Raw genomic sequence first — 24390 nt, 5'->3', positions numbered from 1 at the left:
GGAACAGTTAATTTTCAAACTTACAAAACATTACAAAACAGCCTCTCAGCACTAAATCTGGGGTACCTTTTACCTCTTTAAATACACACAGATGCGTGTGCGTGTGTATATACATATATGTAGTGAGTTACTCTTTGGGCTGGTAACCACAAGGTCAGCAGATTGACGCCACCAGTTGCTTGCCAAGAAAAAGATGAGGCTTTCTACTCCCTTCAGAGTTCCAGTCACAGGAACCCACAGGGGTCGTTCCAGTCTGTCCTACCGGGCTGTGATGAGTCAGACCTGACTTGCTGGCAGTGAGGAATGTCACACGGAGAGGCAGGGAAAACCACCAGTGGCAAATAATCACAACTCCTTTCTTATTCCCTGGAGCGAGTCTAACATTTGAAGAAGAGAAAAGAACACTGCGAAGACTGAGGCAGGAATGAGAAAAAAGATCTTTGGGAAAAGAGAAACATCACCATGAAGGACAGCAAAAAGAATAAACTGAACTCATACTAAGTTTTGTATTAACTTAGGTCTTTATCAGACACAAGGTTTTGAAAATGCAAAAAAGCTACAGGCTGGTGTTTAACACCAAAATACATGCTCTGATAATCAACTAAAAGAATCTGGCTTGTCATAATCAACGTCCCTATTAACATGTCCTTGTTCAAAGTAAAAATGGCTACACCTCTTTATGCGGCGGTTTGACAGAATGTGACACAGGATTTTCAAATCTTTGCCTATGTTTTCTACTTTTGATGAGGCTGCTTACTGATTTTGATGAATCTGCTTACAGATTTCATCGATTCATCAGTTAGTGTTATGATAATGCTACAACTCAAATTATATTTCTATATTATGTTAGTTATAGCCCGACAGAAATGATCAGTTTTTAAAAGTATTTATTCTCAAAACCATGTATAACATAATAAGGAACTGGCTTAGTGAAGCATAAAACTTAAAACAATTAAAAATTAATACACATTTGATCTTTCACCATTCTGCCCACAGTTACCCAGCGTGGCTCTGAGCCAGGTGATGCGTTAGACAGCAAAGCGTCCTGCGTCTGTCCGTAGGAGGCCATCATGACGCACGGCTGTGAGCACCCTCGACCGAGTAAGAGCAGGAGGTCAGCAGAACACAGGGGGGAGGCCCAGTAAGGCCCAATTCAAGACGTTCTTAGAAGTTAAGGTTCAACTGAGAGCTTAGATGATGAGGACTTTGTCAAACGAGACAGAAAAGATTCTAAGCAAACAGATATGGCAACATGGGCAAAGGCCTAAAGGCAAGCGTGCTCTAGAACAAAGGTATCCACATTTTTCTCATAGCCCAAATAGATTAATTTGCTTACAGACACCCTTGAGTACATATACTGTTATTGAAAGATCCCAGACTTCAAAGAACTATGAGTAGTCCGACTCTATTCGTAAAGAAAAATGCTACGTGTACATGTACAGAAACCACAGCATGAGGGTGCGCCACAAAGTCATTGTAGGAGTCTGGCTGCTCCTCCCCAGGCAAACAGAAAACTATCCCATTTAAAGTACATGACTGACCATTAATTTCATTCCTGATAAAAGGGACTCTTGTTTATTGTGCGGCAACACAAGAGGTTGAATTTATGACTCCCAGCCGTTGGAATCCAGCCTTGTTCACCTAGGAGTTTATTTATCTCATCTAGATAAATGATCATCAGAGGGAGCAGTCTCACAACCTCCCGGGAATAGTTCAGACGTAGGAAGAATGGACTGTAGTTTAGGGACTAGAACAGCGGTTCTCAACCTGAGGGTCATGACCCCTTTTGGGGGGTGGGGGGTGGAACAACCCTTTCACAGGGGTTGCCCGATTCATAACAGAAGCAAAATGACAGTCATGAAGTAGCAATGAAAGTAATTTTATGGTTGGGGTCGCCACAACATGCGGAGCTGTATTAAGGAAGGTTGAGAACCACTGGACTAGAACAACCCAAGGCAACCCAAGAGGGCAGGTATTGTATGACCCGTTAGGAGTGGGGGTTCATCACACCACCACATTGGGATACTACCCAATCAACGTCCATCCCAATGCCTTGTCCAATTCAGGGGTTTTCAGCTTTGCCTGAAATCCGATTCCTTCTACACAGAACACACAACTTCCTCGTTTTCATGCTTCCTGCATTGACTATTCCATAGATTCTTTCTAAAAGTTCAAGTACTCCCTCCCCCCAACATTCTGAGCCAATGACCTCATATTTTACTGAAACAAACATGCACGCACGCACGCACGCACACACCAAAACATAGGAACAACAAGATTCATATTACCCCATGTCTGTCTGTCCCTACCATCTCTTCTTTTCACAGTATAGGATCTGAATCTACTTCCAGGACCACTTTAAAATTGTCTCTAAAAATGTTCCTTGAAAATTTGAATTTTCTGGCCCATTCAAAACTTATAACATTTCAATCTCTGGCGGTAGGCCAGTCATTGGCAGTTTGGAACAAGTACTCACAGGCATTTCAGTTACTCATATTCTTTAGATTAATACCCCCTTTTTTGTAATATAGAATACTCTCATCCTCTGCGTCTTTCTTTTTTAGAATAATTTCTTCATAAGATCACTAGCAACAAGTAAACATGACTAAGTGAAGTATATTTATTCAACAAAGATATATTATTTCAAAAATATTTTAAAAAATATCTTAATATCACAAAAGTTAAGACTCTTTTGTCCTTATTAATTTAGCATTTTAACATTTTAGCAACCTGCAATGGTTGTACTTTCTGGATGGCACATAATAGTACATCCTACCAATACCATGACTTAAATGTAAATGAATGTGCTTTCTATGGCTCTGAGACGGACTTTGGAGAGATGAAAGGAGAAACACCAGGTATCGGTTGAGGGAAATGGACGATAAATAAGGAAGCAATAAGAAGCATGACAGAACATAACCAGTGAAGTGAAGAAACTCACAGACAGCAGAGGAACATTTGAGCTGAAAACTAAAAAGGGCCTGTCATGAAGAGAACTTGGGGAGAGTGCAGGCGGAAGAAACACACCAAGGACAATGGGCCTGCGGCAGAAAGTGCCCACTGTGCCTGGGTTCAAAGCACAGAGCTGAGCGAATGAAACATATCCTGGGTGAGGGAAAGAGCAGAGAGCGATGGAGGCGGAAAGCCAGCAGGAGTCAGCGAACTCTGGGCCTGACTGGCCATGACAGGAAGTTTGGACTGTATTCTAATGTCAATATGACTCACTGACTGCGCTTACACCCTAGTGTAAAATTTAAAAGGTACCAGTTAGGGTCTGGCGAAGGAGTGCAGGGGGCACTTTGGAATTGCGATCCCTCTTCCTGTTAGCAGCATCCAAGGGCAGCAAATGATGACAGAGGAATGGACGAGCAAGAGGTGATCTGGTACACGGTGTATTTTGGAAGTGGTCCCAATGAGATTGGTGATGAACTAGATATAAGGGTAAATGAAAGACAACGCTATGCTTTTTTACGCTAAATGATATGATTGGAAAATGTTCATTACTCAGAAATTTCTAATAAAATACAGTGTATGTGAATATTTTATAGTTGCTGGAATGATTTTCTACAGCTTTCACAGTAACAAGAATAGAATATATATATTCATATATATAAATGGTCTATTTCCTCTCTCTTTATGTAGATATATATAGTTATATACATGAGTTTATACACATTGCAGGGAAGTGTGTGTGTGTGTGTGTAGTAATATAAAAGATCTAGGAAATAAACATGATTCTTGCCTTCAAAGATATGAAGAGTCTAACATTAAATCAATACTAATAGCCTTGTCAACTAACGTGGGATGTCCTGATACTAGTTTATTTAATATTTACTCAAGAAATGGTTTACATTTTTTATTCTGGATAATTTTAAACATGATCAAAAGTTGGCAGCTGGGATTATGAAGAACCTTTAATCACCACTCTGGCCTCAACAGTTAGCAGCTCACGGGCAATCTTGTTTCCTTTCAGCCCTGAGACGACACACATCATGTCCATTCATGTCTCCATGTTTCTACATGGTTCTCTTTTTTAAGTCTTTTTGAAAGACTCATGGTGCCATATAATATTTCCCCCAAAATTATTTAACATCAAATTAGCATTTAAAAAAATGTTTTCTAACTTCTGTTTATAAGATTATATGTAATTAACCCTAAAACAAGTGCACTTATACTTAAAACAATGGTATTTTTTCATTTCTGTGTGTTCAATCCTGTGCTATCAAATGTATCCCCAAGAAAGAAATACACTCGCTGACTCTTCTCAATAAAAAAACATGTCCATCCTTGTAAAAGAAATTACTTAACTCTAAAACAATCTCCAAGGGTGTCAGTACGAGACGTTATTATGCACTTAATGCTCAAACTGCACGGCTAATTTCCCACCTGGGAGAACTGAATGCAAAAGCAATTTAGTGACTCAGGCAAGGGGAGCTCTAGAGAAGTGGCAGATTAGCTAATTAAATCCTTAAAGGAGAAAGCATAGACCTTGGGTCTCAAAACTCAGTGTTATCCATGGCATGGTTTTTTATTTTGATCTTGCCTTTAAGTGTTGATGTTCAGTATCTACCTTTAAATGTCAAATGCTTAAGTTTAAGTGCTTTAAAGGATGTCTTGGCAGTTTTGCTTATTAGATACCAAGAGACTTCAAATTTCCTTCTCTTGGTAGAGATGAGAATAATACAACAAAAGCAATAACTATAACCATAAAACTCACAGAGTATCTTCCATATGCCAACCATTGTTTTTTACATTTCCCTTATATTAACCACTTATGAAGTAGCAGAGTGGCAGATTAATTTTCAGGCTCAGAGCTTCCCTCACATTACTCACCAGTGATTATATGAAAGTGGTTTCTGTGCTGATACATACACTTTGCTGTTGACTCCGAAAAAATCTACAGGACTATATGCCTTGGATATTTAAAAAAGAGGTTGAGAAACATTAAGCCCAAACTCCAGGCATTCTAGCAACCCTAAGAGATATAAATAAATGTATAAATAAATTCACACTCATCAACTATCTTGTTATCTAACATTTTGTACGTATGACAAAAGTTAAAATGATCTACTCTCCATTTCACACATTAGTAACTGAGCAATGTCTGACAATAACAAATGTTGAGTTGCTGGGTCAGAGTCCTGCTGCATCGAATGGTTAAGGTTATGTATCAACTGAGCTGGACTGTGATTCTAAATGGACTAGTAGTTGTGCAATGATGTAATCTGGTTGTTTTGTTAGGCGGTAGTCCTCTACATTTGCATAACCCAGATTTCAGCATGACCACCTGGTCTTTGCAAGTTAATTCTATTGTAAGTGAGGAGTGGTTATAGAAAGAAAACCATGCCCAGTAACATAATGCAAAAGTGCTAAATTCCACACACCAAGAAAATACCTGAGAACCAGCCACAGGAAAACGTATATTCCCTTCCAAAGAACACTAGTAAAACATGTATATGACTTTTCAACATAAATAATAAGTAACAGAAGATAAAATGGTATTTTCAGAATGTTGAAAATATGCATACAGTTTCAACACAGATCATATACTTAGTAAAACTCGCTAACATTTTCAGAAAAGAGAAAACTAACTCATCATCAAAAAACAATTTAGAAGAAGGCAATCCTAGATAGCAGTTTAATGATGCCAGCAGGAAGACAATAATGAAATGAGCATATGAGTAAATATGAATACATATTAAAGATATATAATAATGTGTAGTATTTATCAATAAAGTGCACAATTACACAAAAAATTAGGTAGGGTCTTTGAATTGTCATCAAATAGATTTGGTATTTGTTTATATTGTTGGTATTACTTGCTGTTAAGTTGGCTTTTAAGAAACCAAGAAATCATTCTGCAATCTCTAGAGTAACACTATAAGGCTGACAAAATCTAGTTAGCCTATTGACGTGAGAAACATATATGAGGGGTACGCCCCCCCCCCTCCCCAAGGAAACCCAGAATTGTGCTTGGCAGAGTGTACCTTTCATACTACACATTTTCCCCCACTAGGTGAGCATGGAGCCACTTGCTGTGAGTTAGTGCACCCAGTGGCATCACCTGGGAAGGTTCTCTCTAGTCACAGTGAATTTTTTCATAAATGCAGTTTCACTCGAACCTCAGTTTTTGTAATGGCTGGTTTAAGAGAACAGTGTTCGACTGCGAAATTTTATTTCCTGCTTGGAAAAAATGCTGCAGAAACTATTGTGATGTTGAGTACAGCTTATAATATGGATAAAACACATTTAAATAGATATACCATGGAAACAATTACAAAGATGAACCTTGTGTGACACTGTTAATATCTAGCCAACGTAGATTTTAAAACAAAAAGCATTACAAGAGTAGAGGAGTGAAATTTCATGACAAGGGAGTGAATCTGTAGGAAGACAGATCAGTTCATTCTAAATTATCATGTACTAAGCAGCATGACTCCAAAATATAGAAGGCAAAATTGACAGACTGCTAAGGGAAAAGAAAGCCACACAAATTAACAATCATAGTATGAAGTTTTGACATAGAAAATAAGAACACTGTAAGTATATAGAAAACTAGAGCACAAAAATGTTGACTGAATTGATACATATGGAACATACATGCCACATTTCTTTTAAGTGCATAAGTATGTGTGGCAGTTACATAATCTGTCAACTTGACCGAAGGGATGAAGGCTAGCCTGTCCATCAGGCCAAAGACAACAATGCCTCTGCATGGGCGTGGCCTTCTCCTGAGGATTCTGGGAACCCCAGTCACTCTCCTTGAAAGACATTCCTGTTGACAATCCACATGGAACTATGCTGATGGAGGTGGAGCACTGGAGGTGGAGAAGACCCTCAAAGACCTGCGCCAGTGTTAAGATTCTCCCACTGCTACTGGATGCACAAGACCTTCTACCCATTGCCTGTGATCTTCCTTTATTCAGCTTCATTGCATGTGCTGCGTGAGTCTAATGTGAGATTTATGAACCAGTATCAAACATATAGGCTAATATTGAACTAATGGACATGATTTGGCCTGGGCTGGGATGTTTTCTTAATATATAATTACTCTAATATAAAATTCTCTCTTACACACGAGTCTCCCTAGATTTGTTCTGCTAGTCTACCCAGACTAACAAAGGATGCTGAAAACAAAACAACCAACCAAAGAACAACAAAACCTTTACTGCCATTGGTCTATCCTATTCATAGGCATGGTATATGTTGGACTGCTGACCTCAAAGTCAGCATTTGAAACCACCAGCCACTCCACAGGACGAAGAGGTGGCTCTTTCCTCTGGTAAAGATCTACAACCTTGGAAAGCCACAGGAGTAGTCCCACGGGGTCCTGTCGGGTTTCAATAAGCTTAAGGATTATGTACTAAAATTGAACATACATTGGGTGGAAAGGCAAGTCTCAAAAATTAAAAATTATTAGCATGAGACATAATTTTTTAAAGGACAAAATGGATTTGATTTAAATTAAAAATAGAATTCAGGTATATATCAATAAGAACCAGATAACAAAGGTAACTCTATTTTTTTTATTTGAAACTATATAGCATGTATCTCAATTATCCAGAAAATAACTAATTATTTTGAACTAAATGATAAAATGTCAAATTTGTGGCAAGAGCTATACAGTTATTTTAGGAGAAAATTTCTAGCCTTTAGCAGCGACATTTTAGAAAACATGATAGGCTGAAACACAATGAACTAAGCATCAATCCAGTTAGAAAGAGATAAGCAGACTAAACCACCTAAGGCAATAAGAAGAGGAAGTGATAATGATGGAATCCAGAAATTAATACAATAGAAGCCAATCACTCAGTAGAAAGTATCGTTGAAGTCATATATATTCACTACAGATAATACAGTGATTTGAATTCTAAAAAGAGAATATTCTAAATAGCATTATATTAAAGTTGACAATGTAGATGGCAGCAAGACTTGGACAGATAGTTGGAAAACCTTAACTTAGTAAAATTGGCACAGAAAATATGAAAAAATACATCTTAAAGAAATTGAATTCATAATTATAAACATTTTCACATAGAAAATGTTAACACCAACTGCCTAGCTAGCAAATTCTATCAAGCCTTTAAGGATGACAAAGATAACACTGATACTACACAACCAGTGTTAGAGAGCCAGAGAAACAAAGCGAGAAGGTAGTGGACCACTACACAAGCTGTGTAATGAGCCCTACATAACCTTAATGCCAAAACCTGGTAAAAGCACGACAAGGAAGAAAACTATTGACAATCTACTTCATAAACATAAACTCAAAACATTTAAAGTACTACCATGCAAAGCTGAACAGTACATAAAGAAGATAATAAATCAAAATCAAGTTGGATTTATTCCAAAAAATACAAGGTTGTATACCATTGACAATACAATTACTATAATTCACGTGTTAATACAATAGAGTACTGTGCTCCTTAAAACAAAACAAACACCTCTAAAGATCAAATTATCAACAATTAAAAACAAAAATGGAAACACAAGTAGGCAAGGAAATGAAATGTGTAGAAATCGAAAATCTAGGTGGGAAAGAATGAGTATGTCCATGGATCGTGAAGAATGTAACCAGTATCACTGAGCAAACTGTGGAATTGTTGAAGGAGAGCCTACACTCTGTGTAAACTTTCACTGAGCATATAATAAATTAAAAAAATAAAATAAACAGAAAAATCATAAGGCTCTTTCAATATATAAAAAATATTCTAAAAGGCATGAAAATATTTAACAACTTTAATATTTATTCATAATAAAAGTACTCCAAAAAAAGAAGAAAATTTAGGAGGCATTTACAAGAAACCATCGCAAACATCATATTCAATAGTGAAATATTAGAAGACATTATAGAAATGAGGCAAGTATGCCAACTTTATTTTTATGCAACACTGACTTAAGGTTACAGCTAATGAAAGACAAAAATAAAAGAACTATAGATAAAGAAAAGATATGTTATTATTTTCAAGCTACATAATTGTATATGCAGAACTGTCAAACTCATCTACAGAGAAAGCATTATTAAGAAGTTATACAAAATTAAATGTATGTCTGCAAACCTGTAGCAGTTAGAAAGTAGGAATTAAGAAATAGTAGGCTTCCAGTTCACGGTGGCTGACTGATCACAAGGAGTGTAAATCCCTTTTCAACAATCAGGAGAAAAACATCTAGAAGAACAATTTACAGCAATTAACAGAGACATGAAAAATGAGGAAAATACCAAAATCAGCAAAGCAGCACCTAACCCAGTAGATTTAATAGCTAGAACAAGACCAATAACACAAATTTCAACATCCAGGAGTAAAGACATCATAAGGATTAGAATAGAAATAAATAATTTGAAAAACAGAGAAACAGTAGGAAAAAATCAACAAAACAAAATGTTGGTTCGCTGAAAGGATTAACAAAATTCACAAACTGCTAGCAAGCTTAACAAAAGGAAAGAAAGGGAAGATGCAAATACCAAGAAGTAGCTATGAAAAGGACGCCCTCACCACCGATTCCAATGGAATGAGAGGAATAACAAGACATCACTATGGCAGACTATACTCCAACAAACTTGAAACCCAGATTAAATGGACACCTTTCTAGATATACACCATCTACCCAAATTAGCCTCAACAGATCCATAATAGAAGAAATAGATCCAGTCATTAAAATTTTCCAACCAAAAAATTCCAGGACCAGACAAGTTAACCAGGGAATTCTACCAAGTATTCAGAGAAGAGCTGACACCCATCCTATGGAGTTAACTCCAGCATATAGAAAAGGACAGCAAACTGATGAATTTGGGGGGAAGCAAGCATAACCCTGATACCAAAACAAGGCAAAGAATTCACAAAGATAGAAACTACAGACTAATATCCCTTAGGCGCAGAGTCACAAAAATTCTCAACAAAATCCTTACCAATAGAATCAAACAATGTACAGAAAAAGTAATACACCATGATGATCGAGGGAGATTCGAACCAGGTACTCCAGGATGGTTCAACATCAGAAAAATAGTCAATGTAATCCACCATATGAACAAAACAAAATTAAGAACCACATGATCACATATATTGATGCAGAAAAAGCATTTGACAGTACAGAATGCCCACTCCTGGTAAAATAAAATATAAAAAAAAAATTTTTTTAAAACCTCACCAAAATGGGAATATAAGGGAAACTTCCCAACACAATAATGGCCATATATGAAAACCCAACAGCCAACATCTCAGTTAACAGGGCAACACTGAAAGCATTTCACCTGTAATTTGAATCAGACAAGAATGTCCCTCATCACCCCTGTTATTCAACACTGTTTTGGAACTCTTAGCCAGATCCATTTAATGAACACCCCCTCCCCACCACACACACAAACACACAAATCAAAAAAATCTAGATTGGCAAAGAAAAAATGTAACTCACTATTTGCAGATGATATGATTTTATATGTAAAAAACCCCAACGATTTAACAAAAAATAGTTGGAAACCATACAAAGATTTGTCAATGTGACAGGATACAAGATTAACAAACAAAGCTCGAACAGATTCCCACACACTAATGAAGACAGCTCTGAAAAAGAAATCAAGAAACCAACATCATTTACAATAGCCAAACGAAAGATGATATACTTAGGAATAAACCTAATGAGAGAAACAAAAGTCTTGTACAAGGAAAACTACAAAATGCAACAAAAGAAGAAATAAAAAGAAAGACCTACATAAATGGAAGAAAATTGGATGTTCCTGAATAGGAAGGCTTAACATTGTGAACATGTCACTACCATCCAAAGCAATGCATAAATACAATGCAATTCTAGATCCAAAATCCATAGTTAAAGTAAATATTAATTGCTAACTTTATTTGGTAACAGAAGAGGCCTAAAATAAGCAAAGAACCTCTTAAGCAGAACTAAAGAGAAGACTTCTCACTACCCAACCTCAAAACCTAATACATAGCCACAGTGGTCAAACAGCTTGGTAGTGACACAATGTTAAGTCTATAGACCTATGGAACAGAACAGAAAACCTAGAAATAAATTATGTAACCCACCTATAGACAACTGATCTTTGATAAAGGGCCAAAAAAAACCCCAAAACATTAAATGCGGAAGGGATAATTTATTCAAGTGATCCTGGCAACATTGGATCTCCATCTGCCAAAGAATGAAACAAAAGAATGAAGTAGGACCCATCCCTCACCCCATGCACCAAAATGAACTAAAGAAGTTCAAAGACCAAAATAAAAAACCCAGAACTATATACATCACCAATGAGAAAACAGAAGCGAAGTTAAGGGCCCTGTTGCAAATCATAGGCATACTATCAAACATAATGAAGGAAGTAAACACAGAAGAGAAAATAGTTAGTGACAACACACGTGTGTGCATCAAAAGAGAATGTAGGGATGGGGGTGGGGGGAATCTAGCAATAACACAATGTACAATGAACTAATCTCTAAAATCTACAGAAAACTACAATACCTGAATAAGAAAAGCATGAGAACAAAAGACATGAACAGACAGACAGTTCACCAAAAATACATCCAAATAACTAATACATGGGGAAAAAATGCTCACAAACTTTAGCCATCCAGGAGATGCAAGTCAACAGTGATGTGTTGTCAGCAACAAAGACAGTCCAATGTAATAAGATGAAGAAAAGAACAACGAGAAACAGGAAGTGCTGAAGAAGATGTGAAGAAATGGGAACTCTCATACACTAATCGGTAGGTCTCTAAATATGCACCTCCATTGAGGAAAGCATTATGGAGCTACTTCAAACAACTGGGAAGAAAAATCCTACAAAATATGGTAAATAAAAAGATGATACTAGCAAAACTTATGTAGGGTATATACCCTAAAGAAGTAAGAGGCATAACACAGTCATATGAAATCCCATGTAGGATATACAATAGCAAGAATTTGGAAGCAGCCCAGATGTCCAGTAGAAGAATGGATAAAAAACCTGTTCTGTCTCTCTATATATTTCTTTTAAGTAGGAGATAGGCTGGAACATAGAAGCTGACTATAAAATAGATATGGAGACTCAAAATATATATGATACTTGATCTACAAAAATAAAGTAATAAGACTTGCTCTACCAGATATAAAACTAATTGTAAAGCTACAATAGTTCTAATATTGTCACATTGGTATGGAAAAAGATAACAACGAAACAGGATTAAGTCCAACAGAAAACCACTTACATAAGGACAGTAGATGTACTGGTAATATAGAGTAGTGAGGGCTTGTGTTCTTTTCAACAAATAGTGCTGAATCAAGTATGTATGCATAAAAGAAAAGTCTCAACTTCTATCATAAAACAGGTGGGTTTTAGCTATAAATATGAAATGTGAAAACTATAAAGCTTCAAAGATGATAAGAATATCCTTATGACTTTAGGACAGGGAACAAATTTTTATACATGATACTAAAGCACTCACCCTAAAAGCAAAGGCTCACAAAATGTACTAGATAACTAAACTTTCTATTCACCAACAGATCTTAAGAGAGTTAAAACACAAACAAGAGAGAAGGTATCTATTTATAGTATATAAACTACAATGTTTTATATATATGGAAACTATAAAGGACTCTCCAAACCAATTTTTTTTTAAGTTGGACAGCCGACCCAACAAAAATGCCAAAGGAGTTACCAGGCCCTTCACAAAAGAGGCTATGCATCCAAAGGACCAATAAACATGAAAGCGTGTGCAGCTTCAAGAGTCACCAAGGAAATACACATGGAAACCACAAAAGACAAAACCCACTTGCCATTAAGTTGATTCAGACTCATCATCCAAAAACTCCACTATCGAGTCAATTCTGACTTTCAGAGCCCAGTGGATCAGGGTAGAGTACCCAGGAAGTTCTGAGTCTGTAACTCTTTCTAGGAGTAGAAAGCCTCATCTTTCTCCGTCTTAGCAACTGGTAGCTTCAATCTGTTGATCTTGTAGTTGGGTGCCCAACGACTAATCTACTACACTTTCAGGGCTCCTTTCAGACTTACATAACCCCTATAGGTCCTCACTCTCTCAAGAAACCCCTGGTGGGTTCAAACTGCCTACTGTGGGTTAGCCTTTATTAAAATTACAGTGGCTTGTCATGTACAAAGAATTGAATTAGCTTTCATATCGTGTACACATTAATGTGAGTGATGTTTAAGTGGTTAAAACCATAGTCACACAACTAAAGTGGTATTATATTTATACAACCCTGTCAGACGCAGTTTTGTACACACAACCATTCCTTGATGTGAAACTGCCTCTTCCTCTCCTTTCATGCTTCCTTATCCATTTTTTAAAATCGTTTTATTAGGGGCTCATACAACTCTTATCACAGTCCATACATACATCAATTGTGTAAAGCACATTTGTACATTCATTGCCCTCATCATTCTCAAAACATTTCCTCTCCACTTAAGCTCCCGGCATTAGGTCCTCATTTTCCCCCTCCCTCCCCACTCCCCCCTCCCTCATGAGCCCTTGATAATTTATAAATTATTATTTTGTCATATCTTGACCTGTCCGACGTCTCCCTTCATCCACTTTTCTGTTGTCCGTCCCCCAGGGAGGAGGTCACATATAGATCCTTGTAATCGGTTCCCTCTGTCCAACCCACTCTCCCTCCACCCTCCCAGTATTGCCACTCACACCACTGGTCCTGAAGGGATCATCCGCCCTGGATTCCCTGTATTTCCAGTTCCTATTTGTACCAGTGTACATCCTCTGGTCTAGCCAGACTTGCAAGGTAGAATTCAGATGATGATAGTGGGGACGGGGAGGACCACGCTTCCTTATCCATTACTGTGATATTTTTGAAATCATTTTTTGAATAAAGTCATAAATTTTCATAGTTCAAAAATTAACATGTACAAAGCAGATATACTATAAGCCAGTTCTCTTACAACTGTCCTTTTTTCTTTATCTACCCTTTTCGTTTAGCTTCAAAACTACTCCTAGAATGTTTTTATAGCATATACAAGCAAATAGAAATATTTTTAATTTGGTCCTTTTGCCCAAATGTTAACATATTATATTCCCCTTGTTTTGCTTATTTGACAATGTATTTAGGAGATATTTTCATATTGATATATTAAGCGCTTCTTTGTCATTTGTTTTATTTCCAATAAATCCTCAGTATTCCACTGTAATGTAACAAGTTTTATTCCCTTACTGATAAACATTTAGAGTATTTCTAGAATTTTGCTATGGTAAATGATCCTAAAATGAATAACCTTACACATGAATTATTCAACTGTGAGCAAGCATGGAGCAAGATATATTAACTACATTAAATCTGCTGAATTAAAGGACATACATTCACATTTCTAATGGACAGTTTGAAATCATCCTCCAATGGCATTTAAGCTGGTTTTAACTATCACTGTAAAGATGGCAGCAATGACACAAAAAGGAATAATTTGTAAACACAATAAAGTTCTATCCAATAGGGACTTTAAAAGGGCAACTGATTTTTCTGTCTTAATTGTTGGAATTATCAATGCATCCCTTATCTTTTCTCTCTTATTAGGTGGCATGCAAAGAAGTTTTTCTTTAAGATTCAAAAACTTACCTTAATTCTTTGGCAACAAGTAGATGCTGATCAAGCCCTGAAGAATAGTATAAAGATGTAACTCAATGCAAATATCTGAGCAAGTAGTTAGAAAGACATAGTCACAATGCATGCTCAGATCAGCAGAATAAACCTGCACATGCTTATTCATTTAGTTATGATAAAATTTAGAAAGACAAAATTTGTAGACCAGACCAGGTGTCTAATTACACTGCTAGTGATCTGAAAGAAATATTGTGAGTCGACTTTGTATGAAACCATCCACCTTTGGTTTTGCATACAGTTTCTTAGAACCAGAAAGCAAATGCTACCCACAGGTAATTGATGAAAGGAGCCTGAAATGGAATCAGATCCAGGGTTCCAGGGTTATTTATGTAGATAGATGTTCAATTTCAGTTAAAAATGGCAAGAGAGAATTCAAATACTAGTTTAAGAAACAATTCAAAGTTTTAAAGTTATTTACCAAGCCCATAAGAAACCTTTTCAATCTTTTCCACTTAATTGATTTCTACCCTCAGCCTTCAAAATAAACTGAAATCACTCTATTTTAAAAGTGCCAAATGCAAAAAGCAAACAAACATCGGTGGTTTACTTACAGAAAGCAACAGTGACCTTACAAACTATAGTGAGTCCTTTAAGCAACTCTCAGAAAAGTAAAATGACAAACCAGTATTTTGCAAATAAAAGGTAATTTTATAAGAATTTATGATGAGGCAGAGAAATGCCCTAAGTATGGGCATATTAGGGTATCAAATTCAGAGGAAAGTATTATAAAATAAACATGTTAGCCAAAAAATGTAATCTAATAGTTCCCGAAATCCGATTCCTATACACAAGATGTTTTTGAGTATCTCTGGGGTCAGATCCAATGTGGGTGCCCAGTCTCCCTTGCTAGGGAGCTTCAGATACGTGAAGGTGGTTGTCCGGTCCCTTCGGTCTTTTCTGTATCCACTTCATTAAATGTTTGAAGTCTTTCCTTCTTCCTGGCTCTGTGGTTTGTAAAGTGGGATACCCAGAAACCAAAGCCATCAACCAGGAGTGGTCTGGCCACATGGGGAACAGGATTAGCCTCATCCTCATCCATGACCTTGCAGTTTTCCTTCCACATTCCTTGATTCCTGCCCCCCAAGATAAATTACTATATGCTTATTGTAACAAGTTTTTTCAAACAACTCAATATGAAGATATTATTGGAGGCAGACTCACAGGCGGCTCTGTCCTCCCTTCTTGTCCATGCTCTTAAGTTCTATCACCTTCTTGAGTTTGGGTGGGAGAGAGGACCTGGGACTTGCTTTTAACTCAGAGCCTACAGCAAATGTAACCAAACATACCTGATTCTCTCTGCATATATACGTGAATGTGTTTCCTAAGACTATAGTGTCTGTCTTACTGAGAGACTCTCTCTCTGGCTTATTCTGAGGAAGGAAGGGGTCATGCTGGGAAATCCCTATGACAAGACATTGTGGGTGGCCTCCAGCCAATAGCTAGGAAGACACTGGGGCTCTCGCTCCTTTGTCTGCAAAGAACTGAATCCTGCCAACAAACACTGGAGCTTAGAAGTACTTTCTTTCCCAGCTAAGTCTTGAGTAAGACAAGGAGTCTGCAAAATCTGTGAGACCCAGAAGCAGAAGCAGAGACATGCATGGGCTCCTGGTTTACAAAGAGTTAATTAATGTGGTATTTGGGACATTAACTTTAATAGCCATATTATTATGCCACGCTTGCTAAATAACAACAGATGTGTAAAGGCAAAGATAGTGTAAAACCTCTAATCTCTGTGGGTCCTATCATCATCCCTCCTCCCAACCAATCTTATTAGGTTTGGGCATTATAGTTTTATATAATAACATTAGAGAGACCTTGCTTTTATTTAACTTATGGTAGTCTTAAAAGATTAGTCTTACAGTAGTCTCAATAGCCTTGGGCTAATCTATTATACAAGACCTCTTTCAAGAGTTGTAAAGCAAGGATGCTACTTTGAAGCATACTTTGAAGGTGCACCTGACCCAAGCCATGGGGTTCTCAATTGACATCTTTCTTACATGTAAGGAATACTGTGGCTGTACTTCTTTCGAGACGTATTTGTTTGTTCTTTTGGCAGTTCATGGCATTTTCGATATTCTTCGCTAGCACTATAATTCAGATGCATTGATTCTTCTTTGGTCTTCCTTATTCAATGTCCAACTTTCACATGCACATGAAGCAATGGAAAATGCCATGCTTGCTTAGGCCAGGCACAAAGCAACACCCTTGCTTTACAACACTTGAAAGAAGTCTTGTGCAACAGATTAACCCACTTCAACATATCTTCTGGTCTCTTCTGACTGCTGCTTCCACGAGCACTGATTGTGGAGCCAAGCAAGACAAGATTCTCGACAACTTCAATCTTTTCTCTGTTTTTTATTATGTCACTTATTGGTCCAGTTGTAAGGATTTGGGTCTTTTTTACATTGAGCTATAATCCATTCTGAAGGCTGCAATCCTTGATCTTCATCAGCAAGTGCTTCAAGTCCTCTCCATTTTCAGCAAGCAAGGCTGTGTAATCCGCATATTTCAGGTTGCTAATAAACTTTCTTCCAATCCTGATGCAGAATTCCACATACAATCCAATTTCTCGAATTATTTTCTCATAATACAGATTGAATCTGTATTATGAGATGATACATCCCTGACACACAACTTTCTTGATTTTAAACCTGTACCAAGTGCTCCCTTGTTCTGTTGAGACAACTGCCTCTTGATCCATGTACAGGTTACACATGAGAACAATGAAGTGTTCTGGAATTTCCATCTTCTCAAAGCTACCCATAATTTATGGTGGGGTGATGGTGGTTGGGAACCCAGCTTTGTCCTAAGAACAACAAACCAGCAAGAACCCCACCCTGCCACACACAGTGTTGTCATCATCTCAGATCATTTCCAGGAAGCAATGTTCTTTTACATGGAGGTGATGTCAAAACTTTATTTTAATTTCTTTTAAAAATATCCAAACTCATTTGCTTGTCAATGAACACCAAGTAGTAAGCTTTAGTGATAGTGATCTAGGAAAGGGAAACAAACAGAGCAACACAATCCTTCCCTATAATCACCCTGGTAGTTTTTGACATTTTAAAAAATACATGGTCTATTTTTTTTTTAATCCAGTCATTTAACGTTGGTTTTTTTTTCTTTCCCCCTACAGGCTTTGGCAAGTATCAACAGTTTCTTAGATGTTAAACCAGGCTAACACAGTTATCTAATTTTTTAAAAAGCTATTTCAAAAGAGTCATTCATGCCCAAACAAAGTTATCTTTGTGTCCCATCTAGGAAGAGACTGCTCATAACCCGCAGGTTTTTAATCCAATAAAGAAAAAAATGTAATCATTTTCTATAGCTTCTATTGTCTATTTCCAGAAATAAGGTACTGTTTAGTGTAAAGTGACCAAATTTTCCTTTATATTTCCCAGGAACAAAGTTCATGTGTGATTTTAAATGAATAATATAGGTAGGTTTGGGGGTTTTATTTTGTTTATTTTTTGTCTTCTCTTTAGATGCTGGGTTTTAATATCATCAAAATATAAGTCTTATTCAAGGAATTAAAAAATTCTTTCTGCTGATGAGTATAATGATAGCAACAGCTAGCACTAATTGTTTTTATTGTTTAATATATATCTGCCATTGTTCTAAACACAATCATGAACTACTTTTCCCTGATAAAGACCCTATTCTCATCCAGAAAGCATCCTAAAGTGGTGTAAGCAGTTAAATGCTGGGTTATTGGCCAAAAGATGGTTGTTAGAACCCACCCAGAGGTACCTTGTAATAAAAAATAAACGCATTACCATTAAGCTAATTTCAACTCATTCCTACCCTCCTAAGGCAGAATACAGCTGCCTCGGAGGTTTCCAAGGCTGCAAGCCTTTAAACAAACGAATGCTTCATTTTTTTTTCTTTCTAAAATCGTTTTATTAGCTTCATTTTCTTTTGAATTTTGTATTATGGTAAGGATGAAAGTTTATAGAACAAATTAGTTTTCCACTCACAATTTTTAGGCACTGCGTGCTGAGACCTGGGTTGTAATTCCTTCAGTGTAACAGCATTCTTCTCGCTTCCTGTGAGTCCCTGATTTCCATTCTCTCATCTTTCCTGCTCCTTTCTGCTTCCACACTTTGTTGCACAGCAAATGCTGCTCTCTGGGTCTATGCCGGGTTCTTGTCCTGCGGACCATACTCCACCCTGGAGTTACTACTCACTTCCGAGGACTGTCTAGTATCTGACTGATGGTTGAGACCTGGAAAGCGTTTCAGTTCACAGTTTGAGGTGTTTATAAGGACCACAATTTCGAGGTTTTACCAGTCTCTCTGAGAATATTCATCTGGTCTTTCAAGTCATTTTGAATTTGAATTTTGCTTTACATTTTTCTCCTCTGTTTAGATATTTCTATTGGGATGGTCACCAATGGTTTCTGCAGGGTAAGTCTGGCACCATCAGTAGAGGTTATGATTCATGTGGTCCGCTGATTTTTAGAAGTAATCATTTCCCGCAGCTTTGATTTTCTTTACTCTTCTTCGCGCTGACCAAAGAGAGACCAATGGTTGCTTCTTAGAAGGCCGCTCACACACGTCAAAATCCCAGGGGCTACTGACACGGAGGATTGCGGTCTTTGTGAGCTATCTCAGCAACCCCAAGACTGCGGTCCTAACTTCTCAAGACTGGTGACTCGTTCCCTCAAGCTGTTTGATTATGGCTAACATTTTCATAACTTTGACCCCGTGTGCTCCACTGCATCCTTGATCATACTTGCAGCACATACGAATACATATGTAGGACTGTCTTGTTCAAACATAGTTATACTTATTGTTACACTTCCCTGTGGAGATTGTTTGCTACTAGTACAGAGTTGGGTATGTAATCGTATTCATCTTTGCTGTCTTTCACTATTTCATACCTCCTAATGTCTTCCTTTGTCTTGGCTATGGTGTTCTCCCTGCCCCCTTATTGTGCATAGACTGCCACACCTTTCTCTAGAAATCAGCTGGTTCAAACTATCAACCTTTGGGCTGTCAGCTGAGCACTTTAACCACTGTACCACCAGAGACTTATGGAAGAAAACCTTGGTGGTCTACTTGTGAAGAGTTCTATTCTGCAATACTGTATAAGCGGAGCGGTGACTCGGCAGTGCCAGGCCAGGATTCCAAAGAATGGAAGAGGATGCCATCTGCACAAGGTCCGAAGGAAAGCAAAGGCTACAGTTTAATCCCAAGCCAGTCACTGCCACAGTCTGGAAACATGATCACTTTGCCACTGCCGATGGCCACACCTAGATCTATTCAGCAAACCAAGTCCCCCGGGATAATCCAGAGAGGTTTCTAGTACAACCCCCAAATTCCTAAATACTTCCTCCTAGGCAGGGACTTCCCCTTGGGACATGATAGGCAGAAAGTCTTAACCTTCATCTGTTGCTTCCAGGGTCCGTCCTGTGGACAAGAAGATGGTCTCCACTCTTGTCTGGCCTTCACTGACCAGCAATCCCTTCTCGGGGCTCCTCTGGACTACCCTCGACTGACCCATCAACATACTCAAGTTTCTACCTCCTTCCTCAAAGCCTCCTTCCCAACTTCTCCTTTCTGTCGGCAAATACGCCTGTAATCAACAACTTCACACGGTCTACCTTTTGGTGTAGAAATTCCACGGTGCAACATATGGTGTGGTCATCTAAGAATAACTTCAACTTTTTGTTCGGCCCCATAAGGAATGTGCATTCCTTTCCATCCTTCCTTCCTCTCTGAGAAGAAGGCGGCTTGTTCAAAGTCCTCAACACAAAGATTCCCACTTGCCTTTGCAGGGCTCTCGCCTGTCTTTGCTAACTTCACATACACACACATATATATGGGTAAGTCCAAAGATATTGCTACTGGGATTCCTGTTCAGACAGGCACAAATTTATTTCAAACAAAACACAATCAAGCGTGTTTCTGGAGTCAGGGGGTGGCTGCAGACAAAGTTCTCTCAGTGGCTTAGTCTTGTTGGAGTATCTTTATAAAAAAAAAACTTCAATCAAAACAGTGGTTTCTGAGAGGATCTGCTGAACTGATTAAGCTAAAGACAGAGAGGCAAACTCAAGTGGCTAGAGCTCTGGTTCTTTTAAAGTTTTCAAAAGGAGTAATCTTGATAGATTTTCTCCAAGCACACAGAACGGTCATGTGTACTTACTATGAGGAAGTCTCAAAAAAATGAAAACTGCATTTGTGAGGAACAGACCACGGAGGGCGGTTGTCCCAAGGAATTTGTTTCCATCACGACCGTGTACGTTGCACTCATCAAAGGTAGCCAGGCTGGTCTATGAGGATGTTGTCCTGTGAAAAAATTAGGAATCCTTACACTTTCACACTCTTTCTGTTCTCAAGACTCAAAGAATCGTTAAAAGGAATAGGAGTTTTGTTCCTTAAAAATACCCAAACTGCTGATAGGATGTGGTGTAAATCAAAGAGTGTAGATATCTTTGTGGAACGATTAACCCACACTAACCCACTGCCAGAGCTTCAATTCCAAATCACAGTGACCCTACAGGGCCGAGTCGAGCAGCCCCTTTGGTTTCTGAGGCTGTAAACCTTTCCCAGAGCAGGACCACCTGTGGGTTCGAACTGCTGACCTTTTTGTTAGGAGCCCAATAGATAACACTACACCACCTGGATTCCTTTGAGGGTTTTAGAAAGACAAAAAATACCTGCAGAAACATGGAGGCTGTGTGTTGAATCACTAGCTTCCCATGGTGACATTTTTGTTTCCTAAATGTTTCTGATTTTGCTGGGTCTCTTTGCCTCGCCCTCACCCACATGCTCGTCGTTCCCATCATATAAGCAAAATGAAACAAAAACTCATTAGGACTCTATATGCCTTACTCTCCTTCCATTTTAGCTTAGCTAATTAAAATATTGACATTCTTGTCTGTAGCTCTACCTTTAAAATCCCACTACAACCTGCCTCACCTCCTTCATTTAAGCCACTCTTTGAAAAATCACTGTCAGTCTTCTGGTCGTGAAATGCCCTTCTGAATCTCCTCTGGAGCGGGTCACAGTCTTGACTTTAACTTCTGGCTTGACCCCTCGTCCATCACATTCCCTCCGTTCTCTCGCACACGGGCGCCTTCCTTCTGTGCCCTCCGTGCATTCTTCCTGTGCCTACTCCTGAATGCTTCTCCCTCCTCCTGGGTTCCTTTTCTCACAGATTGTTCTGGAGGAATCCCTTCTTTCCCACCAATTCAACGCCATCTCTCAGGACCGAGCTGTGGATGCCTACATGCAACCCCTCTTCCATGACCCCGGTGACACACCGCAAACTCATCAATCAAGACCAAGCTTATCACCTCCCCATCCATCTCCCCCAGGAGCCAGCCCCTTTTCCTTATCAGCGAAGAGCAGAGAAACCAAAAATAGCATCATCCTCACAGGCTTTTCCTCTGTCTCATGGCCCCCTCCATCCAGTCAATCAATCAACAAATCTTGTAGATTCTACTTTATTAATACATCAAAGAACCATTCTCATCTTTTGATCTCTCTTGCTATTAAAGTAGTTAAGGTTTTGGAACACTCTATAACACAATTGTAATCACGATACTGCCGTCATCAGAACACTACAATTCCCTTACGATAGAGGGAGAACACCACAGTACGGGAAAGGAAGTGCTTTTCTGCATTTCCTCTTGCTATTCTCATCACAGACTAGCTCACCATGCTCTGTCTTGCCTGTGGGCTACTACTGTGCATGTGTCCCTTCTCTCTGGAATAACTTGCACTTTGTTTTTCTCGTCTAATTCCTTCTGGTATCACCTCACAAGACACATCTTTTTGGAATCCATGCTTAGTCCCTTAAAACTGCATGTCCAATACCTTGCTCACTAGCTGGCACTGCTACTGAGTCCATTCGGATTCCCAGCAACCCTGCAGGGCAGTAGTTCCCCACCTTCCTGGTGCTGCCACCCATTCATACAGCTCCGCATGTGGTGGTGAACCCCAACCACAAAATTATTTTCGTTGCTTCTTCATCACTTTAATTTTGCTACTGTTATATATCAAGTGACTCTTGTGAAAGGGTCGTTCGACCCCCAAAGGGTCGTGACCCACAGGCTGAGCATCGCTGTTGTAGGGCAAAGGAAAACTGCCCTTTCTGGGTTCCCAAGATGGTAAATCTTTACTGGAGCAGAAAGGCTCCTTGTTGGAACTTCTCCCATTTTAATGCGTTTATAACTAATGTGGGATGAACAACTTTGCCCCTACAACTCTACCAGGGGGGGCAGATTATTCCACTAGGATAGATTTCCAGTATTAGAATTTTGGATTACAGTATGTACCTATTATCAGAAACATGACTGCGTTCAACTACCTATATATATATATATTTAGCACTGTAGGATAGCAGCCAACTTATTATAGCTGTCATTATAAAACAAAAAATAAATCATGAAAACTGTAAAATTTTTGTCTTTAATTTGATAAGTAAAATGGCAATGTTATTATTTTTTTTATTAATTTCAAGCTTTAAAAATATGAGTGTTTTCCCTTTTCTATGAATTTTTCAGCCATGTGTTGACCTGTGATAGTTTGATCCTCCATATATATTATACAGTATTGAGGGAGATTATATAATATTCTACGTGAAGTAAGATTCATCTTCAGCAAAGCGAACCAAAGCTGTGAGCCTTTTTCCAGAATCCCACTCTGAACAGATGCTTACTTGGCAGCCTCCTTGCAGTAATTAACATCAGAGAGCAAGGCAGTTTAAAAAAAAGAGCCCGATCTCACTTCCATGAATCATGATTTTGCGAATGTCCCAAACCATCTGGATGACTGGCTCCAATCCTCCAGTTTTAGAAAGACCTGCATCAGAGTGTAAAAGACAAGTGGGTTTCTGAACCTCAAATGCTGCTACTTCTTTGTTTTCCTGTCTCTTAACTCACTTCTCACTCTCTATCTTTTAATAATATATATTGATTTAACTATCTCAAGCCCTTCTCCTCTGGTTTATATACTTCACATAAGCCAAATGCCACCTTTTATTTTGTGGTATCCTAGGGAGCACCAGGGTAGTGCTTGGCATACAGTAAACAGCTAGTATCTCTTGAAATAAGATAATCAATGCTTTAACAAAAGTTTGCTCCCAAGTCAGATGGTGTCTCTAATTGCACTGGTAGCTGTTTATCATTCTGATGTTTACCCTTATGATGAACAACTCTGGCTACGGTCGTTCTGGGTGTGGGACGCCTAGCACAGGAAACTCACACCAGTAGACCTCAGATGAAGAGAACAGGGGCCCTGGTTACTCACTGGGCTGCTAACTGCAAGGTCAGCAGTTCAAAACCACCAGCTGATCCACAGGGAAAGATGTGGCTTTCTAGTCCCATGAAGAGTTACGGTCTCAGAAACCAACAGGGCAGTTCTGCCGTGTCTTACAGGGAAACGTCAAGTGGGCATGGACTCGATGGCAGCGAGAAGGCGGGCAGGGTTCTTTCCTAGCACTTTTGGGTCCTTTGGTGGATTTAAGGTATTACTTGCTCTCCATAAAGCTAACTGAGCTATTCAACAAAATCTGACATTAATTTGAAAAGCCAATTGACAATACAGTGAACCCTCGCCACTTCGCGCTTCGACTTTCCGGCTTCACTCTATCGCGGTTTTTGCGTAAAAGCGCATGCTCTGTCATTACTGCCACTGATTGGCTCATACTGTACACACTTCTGTCTGCATCGCTATGTATTGGAGCTACATATCAGATGCATTTTTGCTTTTGTACAGTGTATTGTAATTGTTTGCGATTTTTAAGAAATTTTATCTAAGCCCTATGATGGCTCCT

General features: G+C 38.6%; 1 protein-coding gene across 1 annotated transcript in view; it reads right to left on the bottom strand.

Moving 5' to 3' along the window:
* Positions 1-24390, bottom strand: part of RNF217 (ring finger protein 217) — a 153307-nt gene that overhangs the window by 61940 nt on the left and 66977 nt on the right. The gene's annotated exons all lie outside the window — the stretch shown is intronic.

The sequence above is a fragment of the Echinops telfairi genome, unplaced genomic scaffold, assembly GCF_000313985.2.
Source record: "Echinops telfairi isolate 266 unplaced genomic scaffold, ASM31398v2 ScPeMD7_3533;HRSCAF=4204_0, whole genome shotgun sequence".
Taxonomy (NCBI): Eukaryota; Metazoa; Chordata; class Mammalia; order Afrosoricida; family Tenrecidae; genus Echinops; species Echinops telfairi.
Note: the sequence above shows the minus strand (reverse complement) of the source record. Positions and strands in the feature narration are given on the sequence as shown.